The sequence below is a fragment of the Poecilia reticulata genome, linkage group LG23, assembly GCF_000633615.1.
Source record: "Poecilia reticulata strain Guanapo linkage group LG23, Guppy_female_1.0+MT, whole genome shotgun sequence".
Classification (NCBI taxonomy): Eukaryota; Metazoa; Chordata; class Actinopteri; order Cyprinodontiformes; family Poeciliidae; genus Poecilia; species Poecilia reticulata.
In genome coordinates this window covers 10958261-10983654 of record NC_024353.1, presented here as the reverse complement: position 1 = coordinate 10983654, position 25394 = coordinate 10958261, and the positions used below count along the sequence as shown (strand labels likewise).

Here is a 25394-nt window from a genome sequence, read left to right as displayed (position 1 = left end):
CCCCTTCCACAAAAAGGGGAGGGAAAAAAAAAGATGTGCACTCATAAAATGGGGTCAAGCAGTAGAGGAGTTCAATGTCACAGCCATCATATATGTTACCCGTTGGGGTGCGTGTGATTAAAATAACACACAGAGATGTTTCATGTCATGGTGAGCAATCAGACCATATTTGCAAAAAATATTCAGATCAGATGAATTTTAATGAGGTGTACACTCGAGGGGGATACTGCTGCCGGTGCACTGGGGATGGAAGGTGATAGCAAGCCCGTCCTCGTATTTGCCAGGAGATAGCGAGGTACATAAACTTTTTTTTCTCCACCCCCCCCTCACCCGTTCTGTCTACCTTTAGATGAAGAAGAAAGGCAGGTCCAAATTTAGAGGTCCACTCAGCGTTCGGATTGCACCGCTGTTCTGTGTTGAGCAATTTGAATAAATTATTCCAGAAGAGGGGGTTGGGTGGGGGGAGGTGGGGATGCTCAGTAGGGTTCATTTTGTGAGAAATTATATTTTTGCAGGAAAGGTTAATTTTGAAGGGAGCTTGAATGACTTGGAACAAGGGGTGGACGGGCAAAAAAAAAAAGAGGGAGAGAGAATGAGAGAAAGAAACAGGCAGAGACAGAAAGCGAAATGGATGGTGGGGCGATGGGGTTGTGCACGAGGAGCATTGGGCGTCAAGAGGAAAAGTGGCGAGAGAGAGGGATGGAGGGAGGGAGCAAGGGAGGCAGTTATTAAAAGCGATTGCATTGCCTCCCGGATGTCTCAGGAGAGCAGAATCAGTGGAGATGTTAAACCTTGCTTGACACCCCAGTTGGATAATTGTGGGTGTGGGAGCTAATCAGCGGAAGATGTCTCCTCAATTTAAATCTTGTCAGTTAGTGAAGATTAGGCCCTCCTGTCCCGGCCACCATTAGCTTTGTTGCATGTCAATGCACCGGCGAGGATGTCCGCCTGGTCCAGCACCAAGGGTAAAAAAGGCAAACCGTCAGATGTATTCCAGCTAAAACCAGCAAGGTGTTTTGAAGTGGTATTGGGGATTGGGGTGGGGGGTGGTATGAAAAGTTAATTTATGCAGCCTTTTTGAAAAAGCATTTGTTACTAGTGACCTAACAGGCAGACCCTGTGGAATTAGAAGTGAAATGCAAGGATGTGCTCCAGATTTTTGCAAGAAAAACATTGCATGCTAACTAGAGAATGTGCAGTGTGGGAAATCTCATTTATTTTCTCAAATAATATCTCAGAAAAGCACAGACCAATTACAAATCAAAGATGTATTCTATGGCCGCATTATGCAACTATGTGATGCTCTGACATTTATGGGAAAATGGGAGGAAATCACTGGATACGGATGTTGAGGTAATTAAAGGACTAATAATCTGTGACAGTGTGATCTCTTTAATAAAAATATATGAGTATAATTTCAGCTCCGGCTAAACGGAACGGGGGCATGGGGCGGCTTATTCCAAAACACACAGTTGTGAATTTTAAAGCTCAAGTCTGGCTGATTGCAGGGCCCTAGCTTTCCTAAATATTTGCAGCAGATTTTTTTTTCTCCTCCCTACAGAACAATGGCTCCTTTCAGTAAAAGCAGGTCCCGTAACCTCAGAGCAACCGCGAGGTCAGGGCGAATAAACAAGCCGGCCGCGCCAAACTGAGAAGCTCCAGTGATTCCAGGGCAAGGCCTGCTACATACCAAGGTGCTCGCCTCTCTCCTCATCAGCACCGCCGTCTGAGTGCTGACAGATGTTTCGAGCTCAGCTAAAAGAGGAAGGGTTTGGGGGGAGACCAAAGGCAGGGAAAACAAGTGTGCTTACCTCAATCTGGCTCCACATTTCAACTTCTTTTCCTCTTATTAGACTAAAATTCAGACACCTACCTAGGATCACACAGTGAGATTTTGTTTTTTAGGACATTTTGTGGACTCACCTGAAAATGTATCCTTCTGTTGATTCGGCAGCAACGACAACGTAGGATTTGACTGCAAACCACAACAAGTCAAGACAAGATACGGGGATATTAAAACGCCAAATTCAGGTCAAACTTGAGGCTGTCTAACAAAGCGGCATCTAGTTTCTGACGGTATGCGACAGATTTTGAACTAAGCGTAAACGACTTCACGCGCTTCAAGCTTGACCCCTTGTATTCATGTGTGAAACTATTTAAAGGTAGGAAATGCAGCAGTCCTTAAGCTGCCCTATTTTGTTTTCAGAGCTGACTAATGAAGGCTATTTGGTGAGTTAGCAATCACATTTAGCTTTGATAGCATTGAAGAGGCCTCAACCAATTCTTCACTGAACAGAGATCCTTAAATTAACCACGTTCTGGGATTTATGAAACCTTTACACAATTTATAAAAATACAATAAATTGTGGTTTTATTTTATTTTTTCCCAATTTTGCATTAGGACAACATTAGCATTAGAAACGCCACGATGTTTAGTCCAGTCACAACTGGATTACTCTATTCAACAATAATTACACATTTTTTCAATAAGGAATTTGTGATCTATGAAACTTAATTTATAGGGATTTAAAAAAAAACATTTCTCCTCCTTTTCTTCTCTTCTGTGAAATGCAGAGCTCAGACAAAGCCTCTCTGTGTGAGAAACAGCATCAACAGCTGGGCTGAGTGGAGCGAGACATGGATCCATAACCTCGTTCCTTTACACTCATTGGCAGTCAGCAGGCGCAGCAGAAGTGCATACCAGGGCTGGCCACTTCTCCCCCCGCATAAAAAAAAAAAAAACAAAAATAAAGAAAAAACTGAAAACCGAGCCATTTTAACCAGCTGTGTGAACCGGTGCTGAGTCTTCAAGTTTTATACTTTATATTTTTTAAAGCAGAAAGAATCTAATTTAACATCATTTAAGCTTGACACAAGACTTAAACGTTACAAAAATGAACATTTACAGAATAAACAAGTGTATTTTAATTGTATCAGAATTGATACATTTAATTTTACTTGACTAAATTCAGATTTCCTCAATCATCGTGTGAGGTGGTACAGATTGAGATTGTGTTTTGCAATTTAGTAGACTATACCTTTTTTCAATGTATTTTTCTGGAAAGGTAAGGGAGTAATCTATTAAAATAAATGACAGTGGAAAAAAATGAATATTTATGCATATATTAAATAGCACTTAAACATTCTCTTAAAAAAAATCACATTGGCCATGAAGGGCCCAGTTAAAAGTATCAAAGCCAAGAGAGAAGACAAGAGACTGGCGTTTAATCTAATCTATGTTCTAATAGTTTGGGAGACATTAATTATTGATAAGGCTGGCAATTGATTGGTTAATAAGATAATGTAATTGAGAAATGAAAATCATCATAGTTGTGTGTGCGTCAGCTCCGATCTGAGCCTCGTGGAGGTTGGGAGGGGGGTATTGTAGAGAGAGAGGGAGGGGGTCTTAGGGGATTGCCCCTACACAGCCTTCCATCATTACTGCCACACTATAAAAGCAGAGTGGTGATTAAAAGGACTTGATTGATTTGACTCTCATTGGAATAAGCTGTCCTCTTCCTGTCACTGGGATCCGTCTGCAGAAAGAGTGTGTGTGTTTGTAAGGAAATCAAATAAAACCCAGTTTGCATTGTTGCAAAAATATGAGAAGAAATGTTTGAAAATTAAATTCAGGCAGCATATATGTTTATTGGTTCTTGACACACTAAAATAATGATTAAAAATAATTAGCCGCATACTTTTTCACTCATTGTAATATTTGTATATTTATCACTTAAAAAAAATGTTTACTATAGGAATGTGAGTTAAATAAATAGGGATATGTAAATGGGATCAGTGCTGGAGAAGTATGTGTGTGTGTGCATGTGTCGTCAAGAGGTGGCCCCACTCCCCCAGTTTTCGCTCGCCTTTTGTCTGCACTCCGCCGCCCCGGCACACACTCTGGTGCGCGCGTGTGTGTATTGCACACTCCCAGCTCCCAACCCACTAGGAGAGCGACGAAGACAGACCCTGCCGGCTGACACAAAAGCTATTGATTTTACTATCTGCCGCGATGAATGATCTTCCTCGGCCAATTTCTGAATTTAGAAATGAGTTCAATACCAATAATGACAGTGGAAGGATTCTTTAAAATGTTAGCGTGAGGGCGTGTGGGGGGAGGTGGGGGATTGACCAAGAGGATGGGAAGAAGGTGAGAAGTGAAGATTTGTGTGTGTTTAGTCTTGTGGGGGTGGATAAAAGATTGGAAGAATATGATTTCTGTAAATGGATGAGTTCAAACAATGATGACACTAGAGATTTTAACTGTAAATTCTAACATTTACCCTCATTTTCCCTTTTTCTCAATGGGTTATAAAAGGGGGTGGGGGGTGGAATTTGTCCTTTTTCATACTTTAAACTTTTCCACGAACGGCGTTCTCTCACCTATTTTCCCGCGCCGCTCCTCTGCTCTTTATGACGCGATTTTCAATATACAGTCCAAGTTCAGTCGTATATTTCACGCGCCATTAAGCCACATTGTATTTTCCACCAAAGACGTCTTCCATAAAACAAAAAAACAGGTGCATAAATATTTTAACACGGTGTCTGTTTGCATGTTGGGAAGCTATTTTTGTCAAATTAAATGGATATGAGGGGAAGCTTAACGTTAAGAGCCCAGTAGGCAGGAACGTTTCTTCTGATATGAGATTTCTGAGTGCACATAACTTACCTTGTTATTCAGAAAGCAGTTTAAAAAAAAAAAAAGACTCAAAAGTTTTGGATGTTTAAATACATAACCACAGAATAAAAAATATATATATATGAATACAAATTGTATTGGTGACTATATCTCTTTTTAACAATCACTTATTTGGGGAGGTAACCAGCATATTGGCGAGGTTGACGCGTGTTAATCAGGCACCCCCCCTGCCCTGTCGAGGTGTTAATTCAACTCCTCCTCACATAGAGGGTGTAGATTAATAGATAAGGGAGGTCTGAGGGAGGGTCAATGCGATACGGCCCTTCCCCGTGTTCATTCGCTTGTCAGACACCTGCCTGGATTAAGCCTCCGGCTCTCCTCTCTGTTGTGTGCGGGTGAGAGGTCAGCGATCTACCCAGTTGACTGGGCTCTAGCTCAGCCTTCAACGTGGGGTGGATCTGCATAAAGGCTCCAGCATCTCTAGGCTTCATCGTGTGAGCATGTGTGTGTGCGTGTGTGTGTGTGTGTGCGTGGGGCTGCACAAGGAGAGGTGCGAACAGGCGATGCACATCGTGCTGCAGAGGATTACTGTAGATATACTTTAAGGCTTTGAGAGAGATGAGGAAGGGTTAGAATATTGAAAAAGATGTGGATTTTTTTTTTCACAGTGTAAACCGTTGAAGATTTGATATTTGAGGTTATAATATCAATTTTTTTTTTTACAGGAATCATCTTAGGGGGGAGCTAGGCAAGAGCTGGTTTCAAGGTTCAAAAAACAGCACACCTTTTCAAAACTGCAAACATTTAGCATCATACTGCTCTTAAGATTTATAGTCCTTTAATCGAGAGGTGTAATGATGAGTAGGACTGACTGGAGTTTTCTCTTGCTGTTTAAAAGCTGCTGGTCAGCTGGCTGAAAGGGCTCAACATGGTTTCTGCCTCTTTGTTTTACTTCTGATTCACAATAAAAAGCAAAAACATGCCATGAAAAAAAAAAACTGACCTGGCAACAAAGTCTAAAATTTGCACGCAATTATTGAAATTCATATTTTACGGCAATTCTCCTAATAATTTTAGTAATTAAGAGGCAATTAGTTTCATTTATTTCAATTTTTAGTCATTTAAAATATTTAAAATCTAACAGCTGTTTATCAGAAAAAGAAAGTTTTTTGTTATGATGTCAGAATCCCAGAGGCTTTGGCAATTAATTTCACATGTGTGCTTGTGTGAATATAAGGCAGTAACAGTGTAGCTGTCATGCACCATCAGTAGAATGTAATGCTTTTTACTGTGGCTTCAAAGTCAGAAAAAACGTCATATCAGCTGCCTCATTGTATTTCAATATTTAATATATGATATACATCGGATACTTATACACACAGAAGTGTGAGAACATCCTCAGTGGCAAACCAATGGCAGCTGGACACTAAAATAAGTATCTCTTTTCTTAGCTTTATGTTGGTGCTACAGTAAAGGAGTAATTCACAGTTTGTTTTTTAAAGGTTCTGATCTGCATTTCATTTCTTTGTTCAAAACTGAAAAAATGTACACTGAAAAAACATTGGCTGGAACATTCTAAGCTGAAAAGGCACTTTGAAGACACAGTTTGATATTTCTAAAACTGCATTCTGACAATGAAAACACTTGTTTGGCATTAGAAACAGAACCATCCATCCCTTATTACACATTCTTAAAAATACAGATAAAATTATAGGTGATTCAAAACTAATATTTTCATTTTATTTTTGCTTCCTTTTTCTTTTTTATCTTGATCCCAGAATACAGTTCTATTTTTACTTCCAGTTATCACAGGTGAGAAACTAATACCAGCCAATGTCTAACCATCAGCAAACAGAAGAAATAAAGATTGACTGGGGAAAAAAGGGAGGAAAGAACAGGTTGGAGGGAGAAGGAGTAATAATGCATGAAACATGAAACTCTGCAAATTTGACTTATAACAAGCAAAATTACACCCCGCTGTCATTTAAATTATGGCTGCCCTCTATAAAGGTGTCTTTTAGATGCATTAATTGAATTCGGCACTATTTCCCAATAATAATCCGTAAAGTTCAGCCGTCCATCCTTCACGAGATCCCCGCCGCGTACCACAGGAGTATCTATTTCAGTGGCTTAATTTATTTTCATGATTCGCCGATAATGACGGCCATGCAGGCTGTACATCAGAATTAACCTTCATTTCACTGAGGTATATTACGATGACAGTCCCCGACACATTTCACCTACACAAAGGGCATTCTCTCCCCCCCACCCCCCCACCCTTCTTCTTATGTCTCCCAGTCCCTCCCTCCGCCTCCTCTCACGCTGCCCCTGCTGTATAATCATCCTCAGCAGACCAAGATTGTTTGATAGCCGATTAATTTTCATAGGAAATCAAGTGGCCGGCTCTTCCTCACTCTTTCTTTATTTCACCTCCCTGCCCCCACACACTCTCTCCAAACACATACTGATGCTCCTCTTCGACAATGCCGAACAGCGATTGAGCTTGGTGACTTTTTCTGTCAATTAGGTGTTTTATTTAATCTCATCTCACTTTTTTTCCCCTCCCCCCCTCCTCTCTCTCTCGTAAATTGCATCCCTCGCCTCCCCCCAGCCACCCGTTTCTGATATCTGCAGCGTGGTTAATTTATTTTGGACGATGCCGATGCAACAAAAGTGCTGTAAATTAATCAGGGGACATCAAGCGAAAGGGGGTCTCTAATTTCTATGCAAACCATTAAGTGTCAGATATAGATTCCGCCATTTGCCATGGTCGCAGTCAAAAGATTTCATTAGGGACCTGACGTCACATTTCGGAGGCAGCGCCGGATCATTTCTGTCCCATTTTCCCCCTCATGAGCTCTTTGTTCTTCGTCGCTCTGTAGGATCCCCGCCACTAAAAAAAAAAAAAAAAAAAAAAAGAAAAAGGCCCCTATGCAAATGACAATAATAGATTTCGCTAAGCGCCCGCCGCAGCGGCGTGATAGCCTATTTAGAAAGAAACCAAAGAAACATTCAATTTGTGGCATTAACCAGGGCACATGCAAAGGTTGCTAAAAAAAAAAAAGTGATTAAGAAATTACAGAATTGGTCCTCTCTGCTTGAAGTTCCTTCTTTCATTTTTCTCCTGTTCCTCATTGACACGGCATCTGTAATGAGGAGGGCTGGTAATTAGAATATTCTGGAGAGGTGAGCCCTGCTGGAACTGGCAGTCAGAAGACTGATCTGTTTCTCCCTCTGCCTGTCTCTCCCCATATTATTTTCTTTCTCTGCCATGAGGGCTTGGATGCAGAACAGAGTAAAAGCAGCTGTCTGATGACCAGACTCTCCAAGGATGTCTCTCACTCTTCTTTGTGCATGCTTGTACAGTATAAGCGTGTGTGTGCGTGTGTGCCTGCGTGCGTGTGTGTGTGTGTACCAGTGCCTCTGTGCCAGCGTATAAATATAATCAATCTCCCATTTACATACAAATAGGCTTCTCCCCTTCATCCTAATAATCGGCACAGCACCTACAGACGGGAGGAATTATATTCCCTCCACGGGACAATTCTGTATTTACCATTAGATGCTTTATTGATTGTTTTTTTCCTCCGTCAATTTTTCTCCACTTCATTTTATTACGGGATATTGAAGGCGTGCAGGGCTGACATGGGCACATACACTTCATTATTTCCTGCCCAACAGACGATTATAGTTATTGACACTGTCACGCATTTGCCCTCATCATCGGCCATCGTTGCTTACTGCTGTGCAATCCGGAAAGTTGTGTGAGCAAATGTGTGCGCGAGTGTGTGTGTGTGTTCTGACACATGGCAGTTCGGTGGGTGAAGAGGATGCACTTAGCTCCTCATGTGCATGTTTGGGTGTGTGCGAGTGCCGGTAACGTGTCTTATTCTTTGTCATATCAGTGGCGGTGGTGACCGGCAGGCCCCTGACTGAGTGTCAGTCCCACTTTGGACAAACAACCCCCTCTGTCAGCAGCATCACTTATTTTACACAGAAAATAACCGTGATAGAAACAGGAAGAGGAATCTTTTACTTCCTTTGCTTGTCAGCAAGCTTGAAGGTCGCGGGAGGTTGGGAGTGGCTGATGGCATATTTATATGAAAACCAAAATTATATGAAGACAACTTATACCCAACTTATACCCAGCATATGACCTTTAGGTGCCCTAAAGGTCATATGTAAAAACAAACAAAAAAAAGCTAGAATAGAACTAAATAATTTCCTCTAATGCGAAAGAACCAAATAAAGTGACTAAAATAAAAAACATAGGCGTGAAATTGAACATAAGGTAGAAATACTGATGGCATAATTTAGAGTCAATGAGTTTATAGTTAAACACCATCAGCGATTGCAAGATAATGTTGGCAAGCCATAAACAAGTAGTCAAAAATGTTAATTGATTATAAAGGGGTAGAATAAATACACAAACTTGCTACAAGTGTGCCATTATACGACAGTCACTCCACTTTTCTGTAAGCAGAAATCTAAACTTTTCACACTACTGAGGCCCGTTTACATGGAGCTGTTTTTCGGTGAATCTGTAACCATTTTGGTGCGATTCAGCTGTTTGTATATGCATGACCAGTGATGGGAGTCTCTTACACTTGCGTTTTGTGAAACTAAGTCTCAGAGTGAAATTTTTCAGGATCCGTGGAGGTGTGAAGTACTCTGCAGGTGTGAAAGCACACGCATACAGCTGCAGTACTTGTTCTATGCCTGGACAGGCAGATAAGAATGAGAAAATGGTGGATAGCATTGCAGTGTTAGTGCTACTTTAACTTTTCCGTTTAGCACATCATCTGATTCAAAATATATCACATAGGAATTTGGTTGACTGGAGGCGCACTTTGCATTTAATGCAGATCCTGGACAAACCCCATGAGGCAAAGCACATCCACGTTACGACGACGTCCTAAACTCAGTGACATCAAAAGCTCTGACACGACAACTACAGCGAATTCAAGGTGTCTTGGTGATATTATTTAAAGTGTCACCTAAACTTTTCCCCAATCAACATCCAGAAATACCGACAGTGTCCAGAAAGTGGTCTTGTGTAAACAAAGCCTTAGGAAAAAACTGAGTAAGAGTTATTCTTGCATTCGTTTGCTTTGTCCTGTTTCAGATAGCAGCATCTTACACATTTATTTTATGCATGGTACTTTAAAAAAAACAAAAAAAAACTTACCTGCTGACATTCCCCCTTAATGATCGTTGAATGATGTGATCTTGACGTTGACTACATACACCCGAGTGATTCCTGCAAAAATAGTTCAGCATACATTTAAGTAAAACACCGGCTAATAAACAGATATGTAGTTTATCGTTATGGCATCAAATTTCAATAAAAAGCAATATCGGAGTACCGCAAACACACTGAACTGAAGTCCAGTTTAATCCAATTTTATTCAGTTCACTACATTTCAATCAGAACATCTAAATCTGCATTCAAACTAAAAGGATAAATTTCAATTTGCTCCAGTAATGGCTGTATTATGAGCAACTCTAAAACAATAAAACTTCAAAGATTCAGTTTGGCATTGTGTACTGAAAGAAGCTTTTGCACAAAATTTCACTTGGATGCAGTCCGTGGTGTGCAAAGATCATTGGACTAAGCACTGAGCCCTGTGGAGCACTTTAATGTCAACTTAAAATTAAAGGATAAACTCTTCAGACACAACAATGTAAGTGAAGAAGAACCTGAAATGGGCATTTTCTAATGAGTTTCCTGCAGCTTTCTTTGCTACAAAAAGTGTCTCTCTTACTGTCAAGAAATCTGTTACTTTACGAGAGGTGAAATCTCACCCGGCTCCCAATCATATAACATGTTCAATTAGAGCTCGAGTTCAAGTGACAAACATCACCGCATCATAAATGGTGTAATAAAACAACTGCCGTCACCACCACACACTCGGTAATGAGCAATTTAGCTGTCATGGCTATTCTCGAGGTTTGCCATCAATAACAACATCTGCTTGCTACAGTAAGTTGATTGCTGGAAACACAACTTGTCACATAATTAACTTGTCACTTGTTAGCGTGATTAGATTCAGACAGGACTCCTACACTTGGTTAAATCATACGGTTTCTTATTTCTTCCAATATTAGAGGAAACGGTGAAGGTAAAAAAAAAAAAAAAAAAAAAACCCATATCCTTGCTCAACCTTGTTAATTAGGTCGTAATGGTCATTATTGACTCATTAACAGTCATTGGGAAAATGGCGTGCTGGCTGTGTCGATTTCAAAGAAATCAAATGCCATCCTGTCTATAAAACTCAGCCGACTGGCTGGAGCCTGTGAGAGTTACCTACTGCGGGATTCAATAACTTTCAGAATCATTACTGTGCATTCTTTTATATTAAAAGCATAAGTAAGCCCCGGATCCACAGTCATGTAGATGTCAGGAGTGTGAGGCGCCCTCACACACCTGAGAGAGCGCCTCGCTCTGATCAGGCGATATTAAAAAAGCGTCAATTTTCGTCAAAGTGAAGTATGTCTTCCAAAACAGCAGCAGTCACTGTCAATGTGTGACTTCATCTGGTGAATATACTCCATGATACTATTGAGAGCATTGAATATGAAGGAGATTGCATATCAATCCGAAAGTAACTTTAAACAAAAAAAAAAAAAAGAGCAAAGACGAAAACCTCTCTACTTGACAAAAAAATTGCTTTTCAGAAAGGCTGGAAACAAAAGTTTTTATAAGCCTTCACCATTTTTCAATAGTTGCAGGGGTTTTTTTTGCCAATAGTTAAAATGGCGACTAACTTTACATGTTTTTTTTTTGTTTTTTTTTTTGTGTTGTAAATATATTGGCATTTTTTTGTGCATCTTAGTGGTTCATTTAGTTTATTAATTAATGAGTACAGGCTAAATTGGATCCACTTAAATTCAGAATTTAAAATACCTGAAGAAAACACTTCACTGAAAATGGATTTAGTTTGAGAATTATGAAACTTTTATATATGCTAAAACACAAGTTAGCATTTTTCAAAACAATTTTTGTTCTAACCACTAAGCCGAGCAGAACTCCATGATTAATGTCCAGATTTTCAAAGCTTTTTTAAGCACACCTGTAATATATGGATAATTTTTTTAAGCTAGTTTGTGATTTTTGTATTTTATTCTGCAAAAGAAAATTTCCTAAAATTCTCACTTCTTTTAAAATCCAGAATTATATATTTTCTTGTGACATGGATGTATTGTTCTTCAACAATTTATCCCGAAATCGTCTGTCTTTACCAACAGCAAATTTACAACACAAAACAGTTTGGAGGTAGAATGCTTGAAGTAAAAACACCCTCAGGTCTGGCTACTTCTTTTTAGAAACTACCTCATATTAAAAACTGGTAATGTCATTCTAACTTTTTTTTCCTAAGATAAAAGATAGTCTGATCAGTATCAAAGTCATCCCAACGTGCCCGCTTTAAAAAAAACAAAAAAAAAAAAACAAAAAAAAAAACAAAGAGACAGCGCTGAAAGATCATCCACAGGCATCGACAAAGTGGTGCAATTAAGATAAATTTAGATCTGACAAAATGTTTGTCTGAGGTGTAAACATGCAAGTCAACAGCAGTGAAGATGTAATAGGCAAACAGCCGCAGCAGATCACAGCATTTAGCAGCTTGTCATAATCAAAAGAGGTCATTAAAATGTAGAAATTCAGCTGCGATTATTGAGGAAAATTAGACTTTAATGATGATAGAAGCAAAGGCTTTAAATCGTGCAAGTTTATGCTATTCTAACAACAATTTCCACTGAACAATATCATCACTACTACTCAAGACATTTTTGAATTTTCTTTTTTACCATATTTAGCAAAACTACAACTGCATTGTGGGTACAACTATAATGTGACACTTAAAGTTTTGAAATGGTCATTGCAAATATAAAGTGTTTTGCTGAAGACAAAGTTAGGAGACACAATTTACCGTCTCGTCACCAGGCATTATCACCCGTGGCAATAACCTACCTGAGGAGGAGAGAAAAGAAATTCTAATTAACAAAAACTGTCATTCAGAAATGATGATGGAACACTTTAAAAAAAATTAAAAACACACACACACACACACGTTCTTTGAAGCCCCTGTTTCAGCAAAAAAAAAAATATACACTGCATGTATTTAAAAAAAAAAAAACGTATATTTAATTAAAATGATAACTCTATTCTCATTTTTCAAACTCTCAACGCTTGAGGGCCAATTGGGATGAGTGCGCACCCCACCCCACCACCCTCCTGTGCAGCTACAGCCTCTCTCTATCAGTCCGTCTCCTCTCACCATCTCTCCTTCTCCATGTCTTTTCCCTCACCCCACTGTGGCTCAGTGAACTGCTCCTACAGCAATATCCCATCATTACCATCTCCCCAGCTGAGCTTCAGCCAGCCATTATCATGCGGCATTATTAATCTTCTTGTCTTATCAACTTGCAAATCACAAACCATTGTGCCTTATGGCGCAGTTTGGGGTGCGCGGTTATTCATTTTGTAGGTCTACCTATCTGGCAAGTCTTTCAAATTGCCCTACGGAGCATCAACTCTCCCACTGTTGGCTAGTCCTTCTGTTAACAGTCATTAATCTAGTTTACTCTTAAGTAAATGCAAACAATTCTCGCACTGAGGCACGAGCCGGAGTGAAAACCTTCAGGGACAACGACACAGTATCAAACACAAAGGTTTTAACAAAACGGCATAACATAATCCAATTTTCTTTATTTAAAACACGCTAAAAACAATTATTCCTACTGCTATTGTTTCTGAAAGTTTCAGAACATAAAGCATCCACACATATTCGCCAATAAATGAACTTGATATTTTTCTAAGTTATACTTCAATTCTTCATGAACTTAAGCAGATTAGATATATCTGCACCCATTTGAATTGATGTTTTCCGATTCTGGCATGCGAGTGCAGCGATTTAATAACCAACTTCACAAACTTCTGATATGTTTTGGTTATTTTCATGCCAAACCTGGATTAAATATCCACTATTTTTAGAAAGTTTGATGTGCATTATCAAAAATTTCAATTTATAACTGCTGAACACACAACGCCTGCATAACATTACCTTAAGCACTACAAAAAAAAGTAGAGTTAATCTTTATTATTTTAAAAAAGATGAATGAATAATAAATGACCAGTTGTACACTTTTGAGGTATAACCAAATATTTAGATTTCAATAGGCAGACAATTTAAAAAAAAAAAATACAGAAAACATGTCAAATTTAATGGTTGTTTGAAAGTTTTTATTGCTCAGAATAGAACATTTTGCTGTTCTGCTCTCCCTCTGAGTCAACGGTTTCTAACGTTGCCAGGTTTTTTTTTAGTCGAGGTCTAGCTAATAAAACATGCTGTATGGCTTTTGCCAAGTTCAGCTTTAAAATCGCATTACCTTAATTAAAGTGATTGTTTGAACTATTTTTGCAGTTTTTTATAATCACGAATAAATTGTTGAAAGCTTTTCACAGCAAGCTGACCAGCAGCGTGCAGCAGCAACAGGTTGGGTTTGGTGCAGTGCTCTGCTACAGCCAGAGAAAACTGTTGTTTTTTTTTCTTGACAGCTCATTCTAAAGAATTTAAAGTATAAAAACAATAGCTGGTTTGAAACTGTAGCTTTATAGTTTTCTTTTTTTTTTTTTTTTTTTTTTACTTTCTTGAAAGAAAAAAAATTTTTTTTTTTCATATTTTGAAAGTAATTTTCATTTGGAGTTTTCTGCTAAAAGGAGTCAACAGCGATGAGGGTTCGTTTTATTATTGGCGAGCATTTCCGATCCCATGTCCAAGACTGACACCATCACCCAGAAACGGCGTTCCTGTGATTCCTCCTTGATATTAGTATTCCAGAGCGGAGCAGGAAGATGGAGACAGGGAAAGTTTCTTTAAAGACACGCCATTGACCCCTCAATTCTCGCTTTAGTTTGCTTTTCTCCGGGGCTAAAATATTCACCCTGGATATGTGGTGTGGCTTTTGGAAGGCAACTTTGAAGGGAAAAAAAAAATGTGTATAAGGAATTTGCAAGAAATGCGTGTTCTGCTTTTCCGTGTGTGTGTGCACATGTCTGAATTAGCATTTTCCTTTGAAAACTTTGCATGATAAATCACCATTTTCCCCCCATAGCTCATTAAGCACTATACAACAGGTACTAGGCATGAAATATTTAGCAGAAGACAAAGTGTTTCATGTGCTCCCGTGGACCCAGCTATTACCCAGGCCTTTCACATAACATCTGCTAAAAACAGCCCACCCTTTGATCTTCATTAATATCATTTGGTTAAATATTTCAAATACGCCGTCATATGTTTGATTAACATCTTTCAGAATTATTCAGTAAAACAGAAATTAGCTCTGAATCTTTAAGTGCTAATGATGAAATCACGATTACTCTTCCGTCGCTTTAAGGCCAATGGCATTCAGGAAAGAGTGGTAATTTTCTATTTGATCACTAATATATGGTTTTGCACACTGGACACTCCATGAAACTTCATATATCAACTTTCCTCTTGCATTCAAATATGTGCTTATAAGCCCTGGGTATTAATATTCGTGATGGGAGTATTTTAGAGCACATTTCAGAGCACTGCGTGCTCGACATTGTAATTTCCAAGCTTATCTAATCAATTCTCCGAGCTCTATCGGCCTTATATCAGGCCTTGTGAAAGAAATCAGCTCGGTAGCACCTTCAGAACGCTTATAAATAATGAAAAACAGCTTTTAAAAAGAAAAAAAAGTGCTTAAGGAAAAGAAAATGTTGATTAAAAAAGTGCCTTTTATCCATAACTTGAAATCTTTTTCATTCCAAAGATGCCGAGGACTTCAGGCAAACTGGGACGAATAAAGTACTTCTATCTGACCAGGGAAAAAAAAAAAGAAGTATTAATTTTTTAGATAAAAATTGCTGACAGCACAAAATGAGCCAGGTGGTATTTGGATATGAGCGGTGAAGATGAGATGAGAGCCCCAAAGATCACTTTCATCTTGTGTATGGAGTTGTCCTTGAAAACTTCTCCAAACTCTGTCTTGGAGAGCAGCAAGTTGGTCCTACTTGCTCTTCAAGTTTTCCGCGATCCGTGTGCTAAATTTGACACTACAAAAACAGAGTTTGATCCCATCGGAATTGGACAAATCAGTATTTACTTATGATTTTATAGCTTTTCATGCATCTACTGTCACTGGCGACTTTATAAGACTGTTGAATTGTTGGCATAAATAGTGAATCTGCAAGTCAAATAGCAGCAATTCAGTGGATATAGGGACAACTTGCTGAAGTTTGTTAACTTTGAATGTATTATGGATGTTTTGCTTGTATAAAACTTTTCAGGCGCTGTGGATCAGCTGAGATTTTTAAGCACAACCGTTTCGGTTTCACCAAAACAGTTCTCAGGGGCTCAGGTCAATTCGCCCATTTCCATTTTATACTCCCATTTTATGCATATGCATACCAATTTTGTTTCCTTCTACTTTTACTTCCTAAGCTTTCCTATCTTTTCTGCCAAGAACAAGGTGCATTTTTCTACAATGTGTAGTGTTTGCATCAATTTAGTGAAAATAAAATGCTTCAGTTTAACATACAATTTGCCTTATTTTATATTTTGTCCACAAACTTTGTGTAAAACCCCATTTCTATAGATGTTTTACATAGATTTTTTTCCTTTTCTTTTTTTTTTTTTTTAGCAATTTCATAACATAAAAATTTGTTTAATGCTCAAATCATGATGACCACAATATGTAATGAAGTCATGAAATCACTTTTATTTCTTTTTTTCAGAATACAGGAATATTTTAAGTTGTTGGCTGTCAGAGTGAGTACAAAACCTCTCATTATGTACAAATGTATACTAGGAATGAGAATTACAAAACATAAGAAAGCATAACTTTGTATTTGAACAAGTTGTCTAAAAATGACCACAAATGCAAATTATTACAACCCTAACCCAGGTATGACAAACTAGGTCCATCGGAATAAAGTACATAATAAGGTGACCAGTCGGTGTATATTGTACAGAGAAATAGAGGAAGTAGGAAACAAGGAAGATGCAGGAGGGAAGACCGAGAAAACTTTTGCATGGTTAATGTCTTGTGTCCTATTTTGTCACACTTGCGCTTCCCACGGAATTGACGGTAGAAGGTAGGAAGGTGGAGACATTTTATGTCTGTCTATAAATTAGCAGCAGTGGGTTGATGAGCAGTGAAGGAGGGTCGTGTCTTTACGCAAAGACAGAGGGGAAGCCAAAGCAACGTGCCACCATCACAAGAAGATGACGCATTACACACATCCACATACCCTCAATGATACGCTGAGGTCTTGATGACAGGTATCTAGTTAGGCTGATAAAGAAAAGACTGCTGGGCACACACACGCACACACACATACACTCAGAGAAAGTCTGTGCCACGGCCTTAAATCATCTCCTCCAGTGAGGATTTGCATTCTCCTCTTGGCAGGTCGACCGACAAATTGCACAGGCTACCACAGAAGACGGAGGCGAATGGCAGAGGGAAGAAACGGCGTCTCATCTGGAGACTCTCTGCGGAGGCACTCCTTCAAGACAACTCCCTTTCCAGATGCGTGGCAGATAGAGGTAAGGAGGCAAACACTCTCTTTTTTGGAAACCGGAAGGCCTAGCGGCCATGGCCAGGCCATACATCCCTGGGGCCAGGAGGGGCTCGGAGGCCAGTGTCCCCCCCGAGCTAGCCCTAGGCTGACTAGCCTTGGGCTATCGTTCATAAATCAGCCCCCGTTTTCCCAAATCAAAGACACCAACTGGGGAGAAACTGGCCCAAAGTGCTGCTAAGTGGCTTCAATAATTTACACCCCAAAATGTCATTACAAGGATGGACTGTCCAGAAATTTGATGGGAAAAGGGAACCAGAAGACTTTCTCAGGACTTTTCAGTTTAAATAAAAAAAAACAAAAAAAAAACTGTCTCCTAAAAGCACATTTCAATCTTTAATCAGCTGATAAAGTATTGCACCGATGTGGGTTAACAGATGAGCTAATAGGAAGAATTTGAAGTTAAAGATCAGAGTGAATTTTGTCTTTTTCCTATAATTTTTTTGATTCACGAGGGAGGCCCAGCTTCAGGCTCATTAACACATTCAACTTGAACAAAGATGATGTAACTACACAGATGCTGAAACTGGTGGAAATAGATTTTTTTTCCCAGCAATGCATTCTCGGCTAACATCATAAAGTTAATAAAATCTGAGACCTCAAAAATAGCTAATATTGGAATTAAACATGATTTGACTTAAACATCTGAGCTACAAACAGAATGACCTGCTAATTTTTTTGTGGGTTTTCATGATTTCAAAATAATACTGACTACATCCAGTAATACATTAAATTGCAAGAGGATTTAAAACCTTAGAAAGTTTTCACATTTTTACCCTAGAAAATTACAAACTAATGTATTTTGTTTGAGTTTTGTATTCCAGACAAACATATCTGGTTTTCAGTTCTTGTATTATCCAGAAAGAGGTGAGTCTCTACAATACTTTGCACATTTATAGATTTAAATGTTCTCACAAATTAGGCTAGCCAGAATAGTGGTATGTAATTTGTCAACATCTTGTCACAATCAATAAATCAATCAAATTTTATTTGTATAGCACATTTCAGCAGCAAGGCATTTCAAAGTGCTTTACATAATTAACATAAAAACAGCATGTGACAGTGAATAAACAGTTAGAAAGACAAAGATAATTTTTTTTAAAGAAAAAAAAAAGGTTAAAAAGATAAAAACATTCAAACCTGCACCCCTTGTAGGACTTCAGTTAAACGTCTCACCTCAGAGTTTTAGTTAAAACGCCATTTAACAAGGATTCTCACACCTCAGAGTTGTCTGAGCCATTCTAACATAAGAAAGTATTTGTTCTTAACCAGGATTATCACACTCTTGTCCTCCGGGGCGGAAATCCTGCAACTTCCTTTTATGTGTCCCAAGTCCAAAATACCTTAACAAACGGAATTACCTTCCCATTCACTCGGGGTCTACAGTCTTGCAAATTACTTAATTTTGTAATGCAGCTTTGTTGACGGAGAGAAACATGCAAAAATGATGGACTCTATGGAGAACAGGAACCTGGCACCATTTGTAGTTCCAGCTGTATGCTTGCGGTCGTTTCCCCTCTGGAAAGTGAAACTCGACCAGTGTTGAGCCTCTAACGGGTATTCTTCCTGCATCACCATACTTAGTTTGGTCCATGCACTTTTTGTGTCCTATCGCATAAGGCAAACTTTAAATAGGACTTCCTATTCTGGAATGGCTTTCATCAAGGCATTTTCGTGGACTCCACAATTTATATTCGTTGTTCTGACCTATTCTGCTACCTGAGCTGTGACTCTGCTGCTCGTCTGAAGCTCTGTTGGGCCTCTTGGCTCCTCTTCTGACTAGTGGTCCCCTTGGCCTGCCTGTCATCTTAGATGGACGGACATATCTTGGTGGGTTTGCGGTTGTGCCACACTTGACGCGTTCTCAAACAAGGTTTAAGACAGTTGGGGCTGAAGTCACATGATTCAAAGGAAGCAGCCTGGGTAATTGAGTCGAAACAAATATAGTAAGCGGGTAATATGAGAGCCAGGGTGAAAAATAAGGAGGGACAGAAAAGGAAATGAGAGAAAAATGTACAGGCAACCTGCAAAGTGTCAGCTTTTCCCCATGTAGGTGCCAGTCTCTAAGGCACTGCACATGCCTTTAATGGATGTGAGTGTGTATGTATTCGGTAGGTAGAGTATGTACATTCTCAGCCTCCCACTTGTGTTTGTTGTCACGCTGCCCTCTATCCCTTTCCTTAATGAGGCTGGATGCGTGGCTGCTTCAGCACCTGCCATGAGTGGCCACAGGGTTAATCCTGCCTGGCTCCCCTCTCTCACTTCGTCCTTCGTCTCCCTTTCTCTCTGCGCTATGCCTCTGGGCTGCTGACGGCAGCAGGGGCTGCATAAGAGGGGCCGATGAGGAGGGAGGGGAGGTGACAGGAGGCGCTGATATCCTGGGGTAGCCCCCCCACAATCCCTTCACCCAGCACCCCCCCCCTTGCCTCCCATCACAGCAGAATGAGTTGTACAAGACACCGCTGGATACCTGACAACCGAACTCCTTCATAAATTACCAAATGAAGATTGATTGTGTTCGCCTCACGCTTCTGTTTTTGTCACTGCCCAGGCAGACGCACGCTTAGGCCGGGAGACGGGCTCAACATGTTCACATATGCAGCCCAACAGAGAGACAGTGACACATGAAGAAATACACAAACTTGGCACGCCGAGTCTCAGCTGCCCTCGCTTGTTGTCAGGCACAAGGGTAAAAGTGATCTGGCTGCTTCACGCTCTACCAGTTAGATAAAACAGTCAGTCAAGTGGGTAGTCACCTGGTCAGTCACTCGAACTGGTGATGCAAACTCCATTACAGATCCTGTCAGCAAGGCCAAAGGAAGCTGTATTATTTATGGAGTGGGCCAAAGCATCAAAAAAAAAAACTGCAATGAATGTGTGTTTGTGTACGGGGTTCTGTGAGAGTGTGTATGACCATATAGCCATGTATTGAAATACCTGGAGCCACAGAGCAAAACTTGTAAGTAAATGTATACATATATGTTGGGACAGGGACCAATTACAATTAAAAAAACAAACACTTTATATGTTTATTATGCCATCACTTTTACAAGACCAACCTCCAACAGCTTGGTTTGGACCATTAAACCAAGCTGTTGCACTATTATGGCTCAAGCTAAACAAATGTAGAGTTTTTAGCAATCTATCCGAGTTATATTTCAATATCAGTGTGTACATTAATAATATTGCAAAAGAATGTACGGATTGCAGTATGTGCTATATCCAGCTGTCATGGATACACATGTTGAATGCCAATAGAATCTCCAACCTACTGGACGGAGTCTTGCTGCATAAGATGCCCACACCTGACACAAATGTTAATGTCTGCAAATTTCAGGCAATAATTTCATAAATATATTTTCTTAATATTGTCCAGGCCAACTCTTCAATGCTTATCAACTTAAGTCAAAGGTAAGGTACAAATAATTATTTGCAGTACAGCATGCTGCATATTATTGTTCAATTTTGATGGTTGGGAATACAAACAGGGATAAAAATCACATATGGAGTTTGCTGACCTCAGCCTGTATTGTGGCCCTCAAGTAACAACCATTGTTACCCATTTTGTTAAAAAATAATTTTTCCAGCCATGCATTACATTGCAATATATCTGTACTTCATATAATACTTGGCTGAATACAAAAAACCCCTTTGAGGCTCACTTAGAAGTTTTGTTTTCTGTTAAAAACACAACAAAACAAAAAACAGAGATAAAGCTTTTTTTTTTTCATTTGCAGTGCAGGAAAAATAAACAAAAAAAAAGTTAGTAAAATATCTCCTCTGTGAGACTATCAGACTCCCGATTATAAGATGTGAAAATCTTTAGGATGTGACATCATAAATCAGAGGAAAGATACTTATGTTGCTGCTTAATTGCAAAAGTTTTGCAACTGTAACTTGTCTTCTCATATCTCAAACTTGTTTGCTGAATTATAGTTGGATTTATGGAACCAGGTTCAATATTAAGAGGCTTTTAAATGTTTGGTGAAGGAAAATGCAGTTTGACAAAACTGCCATTGTCTTTTTCACATTTTTAAAATAAGCTTCAAAATAATACTGAATGCTTTTCTTTTCCGTTAGTGAATTGTGTTGGATTTTACTTTGTCTAACGTAGATTTTCATAATCTTCATAATTTATATTCCGTATTAACTTTGGTAACCATTTTCTTTTTCAAACATTTCTTGCTTTTGCCTGAAATAGATTTATTCCTGTCCAGGACTTCATCAAAGAAATCTCTTTGCTAAACAAAAGCTTTATTTTTCTTTATCTATTAATATAGAAGGCGGTAGATGCGGAAATGTGTCATTTCCGCCCCACTCATATTAACATTAGCATATATTGTGCTGAACAAACACTATTTTGCATCTGTCCTACTCGAATGGATAAAAGGGTGGATTTCAGTCGAAGGACTCAGAGTCACGCGGCTAAGATTGATGCTTCTCCGTCTCATGCGAAAAGATCGTCTACATCAAGCCGTGCCTCCTCCCGCCCGTCAGTGTCCTGCACGTTCCGACAGTAAAACCGTCCGTATCAGCAAAACGTCCACAGCGGGCGCACACACAAAGTTAATTGACTTGAGAAATCACAATCAGAACATTGTCTCTATTTCCCTCACTCTCTGCACTCTCTCTCTCTAACACACACACACCCTTCCTCCCATTTCTCAAATACAATTTTTTTTTTTCTAATCCAGGAACTGTAACCTTGGCTTGTAAGTTGCTTACTCAACAGACCTTGTTATGGTGCGGCAGCTTTACCACTCTTGCCTCTGCTGAAAGGTCAGCACTGTCGCAAGCGATCTCATTTCAACGCAGCCCTGCCCCGTTATGATCGGGCCATTATCATAAGCAGATTCGCAAATTGGCGTGGTAAGGGATGATGGGACCTGGGCCATGAGGTGCTTGCCGGGTGAATGCATGATTGAGAGTAGTAATGTGTGTACGGCCTGAACGTGATTCATGTTGAACAGTGGTTTGTGAGTTTCTGTCTGTAAAAGACGCTTTATAGATGAAGTTTATTCACCTGCTGGTAAGGTAAAGAAGCAAACAGCAAATTACTCATAAAAACTTACCTGACACTGGCCGTTTCCCGTCTCCTGTTTCCACCAGTAAATTGGCGGTGCCTCAACAGAAGACGAAAAGCATGAAAAGGAAGAAGGTAGAAGAAACAGGAGACTTTTACATGTATAGACACACCAGAATGACTTGAGGGCCTGTCAGAAAGCTGAGAAAAGAGCTGAAGAGAGGAGGAAGACCGGAAAGAAAAGTCAAATAAATCTGACTGATACTCTTCCCCCAGCGGTGGGCCAAAATGCCAGATGCAGTGTAAATCACGACGCGCTGACTGTCCATCCCCGGCCTGAGCAGACGTTCCCCCCACCACCACCACCAGCTGTCTTCCGCTTTACGACTCGGCCGATCATCATATCAAGAGGCGCGGGCGCGGAGATTGATGTTTATTCAGAACCGTCCGACATAATTCAGTTACACAACCAGGAAAAAGAGACACTTGAACATTAGGCCGGCCCCGCTAAATGAACCCCAGATAATTTAATGTGCCATACAGAGGACTCGGGCTGATAGAAAAGGTTTCAAGCGTATCCATTTATCTCTCCTTTCTCCAGCAGCGAACGGAAAAGTTAAGAGTGGGTCAAGTTCACGGGTCCAAATAGTTTTGTCATGCCTTAAAATTCTTCTTAAATATTAATATTGCACACATTTGGATCGCTACACTGTTGCTCTAGCATACTGTAAAGGCCAGCCATTTAGTTCTCAAGGATGCCTGCGTGGGGTCAGATTCTTTAGGTGAGCGGTGCTAAAAGCAAGGGATACATCTTGAGCCGTTTTTATTTCATAACTGATGGCGGCAGAATAATAGACAATATTATAAAAACCATTAAATTGAAAGCAGAGAAAGAGACTAAGACTCTAAAAGAAGGGATCCCTTTAAGGATCCAACTATCTATAGTGTAAAAATAATTATGCATACTATCTTTTGAAGTGATTCCACAGACCTCCCCCGCTGATAAAGACGTTTACACAAGTTTTAAAATAATTTTCAGATTCCAGAGATTCTGGATAATCTGACCTACTCAGATTATAATAGAGTTATCAATAATTGTTATACTGTGAGTTTATGTTTAAAGCCTTATGTCATGGGATACTCGTCTTTCGAGCATCTCACAAATCAGAACGTTTTGATTTTTTAAGTTTTGATTTGCAGGCTTTCTAAAATCTTTATTAGGCTTGCCAAAAACTTTGAATTTGGCAAAATAGTCAAAATAAAACAGCAGTTCTCCTCTTTTTTTTTCCAGTAATAAACTTTGCATCTATTTGATCTGACTGTAGGTATGAGCCAGGTTGTCAAAGAAGCCATGTTCTTGGTTACTTACACACCAACAGGGTACAAAAAACAATTTGTTTGTTCTGATGAAAGGTTAAAATGGTTCCAAAAACTCCTAAAGGTGTTTAGACTTCTCCAAATCTCCTAAAAAAAAAAAAGAGATTTGAAGGCCAAATGAGAACAGACAAAAAGTACAGAGTCTCGTAAAATGTGACAATACAGTTCCTTCCTGTTGCACCTGAGCGTGGGAACAGCAGAGCCAGGTGCTGCCAATGAATTTGAGAGCAGAGGTTAATTTAGTGAGAAGAAATCTCGCCGCAATTACCTTGTTCAATGTCTTCCCTCCAGTCGCCCTCAGGGCCCGTCTGAAATGTCACCCCGAAGGAGGCACGGAGGTCTGGGGGGTTTGGCGGAATGGCGATTCAAATCATGATGCACCTTTAAGAAAGAAGAAACAACCACAATTTTTAATATCACAACTTCTGGAAAGGTAGGAGTGGACTGATTCTCTTTTATAGCCCAGAGAAATACGAGAATTAAGAGGAATCGTGGAGGTTTCTCAAAAGGCTTAACTAATATGATTTTTAATAACAGCAAGAGGTGTGGGGGGGGGAGGAAAAAGGCATGCGCCGAAATCATAATTACATTGGTAACACATACAGAACAGTTGCTTTGTTCTGTTTCAAATGGCATACATTTATTTTGGTACCGTGACAGGAGATGTCACGCAGTTAGTGACTTACCCTGGGTCCAATTTCATGTGATTTTATGGATCAGTGACAGAGTAACTCCCCACTTCCTTCATCATCCAGCACGCCTCACCCGCCCAATACACAGGGCTCCATCTTTATCACCCTCCCTGTAAGCCGAAGGGTCTGGGCTCGCCGGATCTACTGCTGAGATCTGGGAATGTCTGTAATTACTGCTCCATCTTCATCTACTCAAATCAGCTCCGATTCGAATCTTTATTTCCCCGAGGCCCCCCAGGCCCGAGCTCCTAGCTAGCTCTTACCTCCCAGGAAGGCGCAGCCAATGTCTGCGCTTTTTAATCAGACCTCGACTCAAGCTGTTCCAGCAGAGAGGAAAAAGACGGTCAAGCTGTGCCAGCGGCTTTTTCAGAAGGTGAAAGGGTTCCAGCAAAGTTCGGCCCAAATATAAACACCGACAGTCGGTTAATTCAAACGCGGCGCAGTGTGTGCAAGTCGGACAGGCAGCTGGGAGTAATACTTTCTTTTTTCATATAATCGTCTCGTGGTGTCGGCTCGTCCAACTTTTTTCGCCCGGCCAACACTTTGTCGGTTGAGTTTTCAGGTCATTAGTGAGCGACGGTGCCCTGGAATATCACACGGCACTAATGGTGCCGCAAAAAATTTGCAGAACCGAGGACTAATTTCATTAAGGGGCCTCGTTTTACTAGCTGATGTGTTTCTCTTAGCTGCAGCTCTGACATGTATGCTAATATATAAATATCCGTGTTTGGTTTCAACACGCAGAACCAAAAGAGGAAGAAGCTCATTTGCACTTCAGAGCGTGACTTAGCAATCTCTGCAGGCCTTTGCTTATTTGCTCATCGCTTCCCCGCCCTTCTGCATTAAACGGGAACAAACCCAAACAGCGGGTAGTCCGAAAGACCCCGCATTAGAATTTATAAAGAGTTTAAAAGAGGCACAAGCAAACGGCATTTACACAAACATCATCAATATTTCACCGTTTGTAAAACTCCCCTCTCCGATGTGCAGTTAAATCCTAATATCCGAGTTAATTGGATGTATCTAGTTTGCTAATTGATTGTGACTGTTTGG

General features: G+C 39.9%; 1 long non-coding RNA gene across 2 annotated transcripts in view; it reads right to left on the bottom strand.

The window, feature by feature from the left end:
* LOC103459465 (uncharacterized) overlaps positions 1-25394 on the bottom strand; it is a 134885-nt gene that overhangs the window by 22936 nt on the left and 86555 nt on the right. For both annotated transcript variants that reach the window (XR_532748.1, XR_532747.1), the window contains 2 exons: positions 23918-24030; positions 9828-9899 (listed from right to left, as the gene is read on the bottom strand). This is a non-coding gene — a long non-coding RNA (uncharacterized LOC103459465). The remainder of the gene's footprint in view (positions 1-9827; positions 9900-23917; positions 24031-25394) is intronic.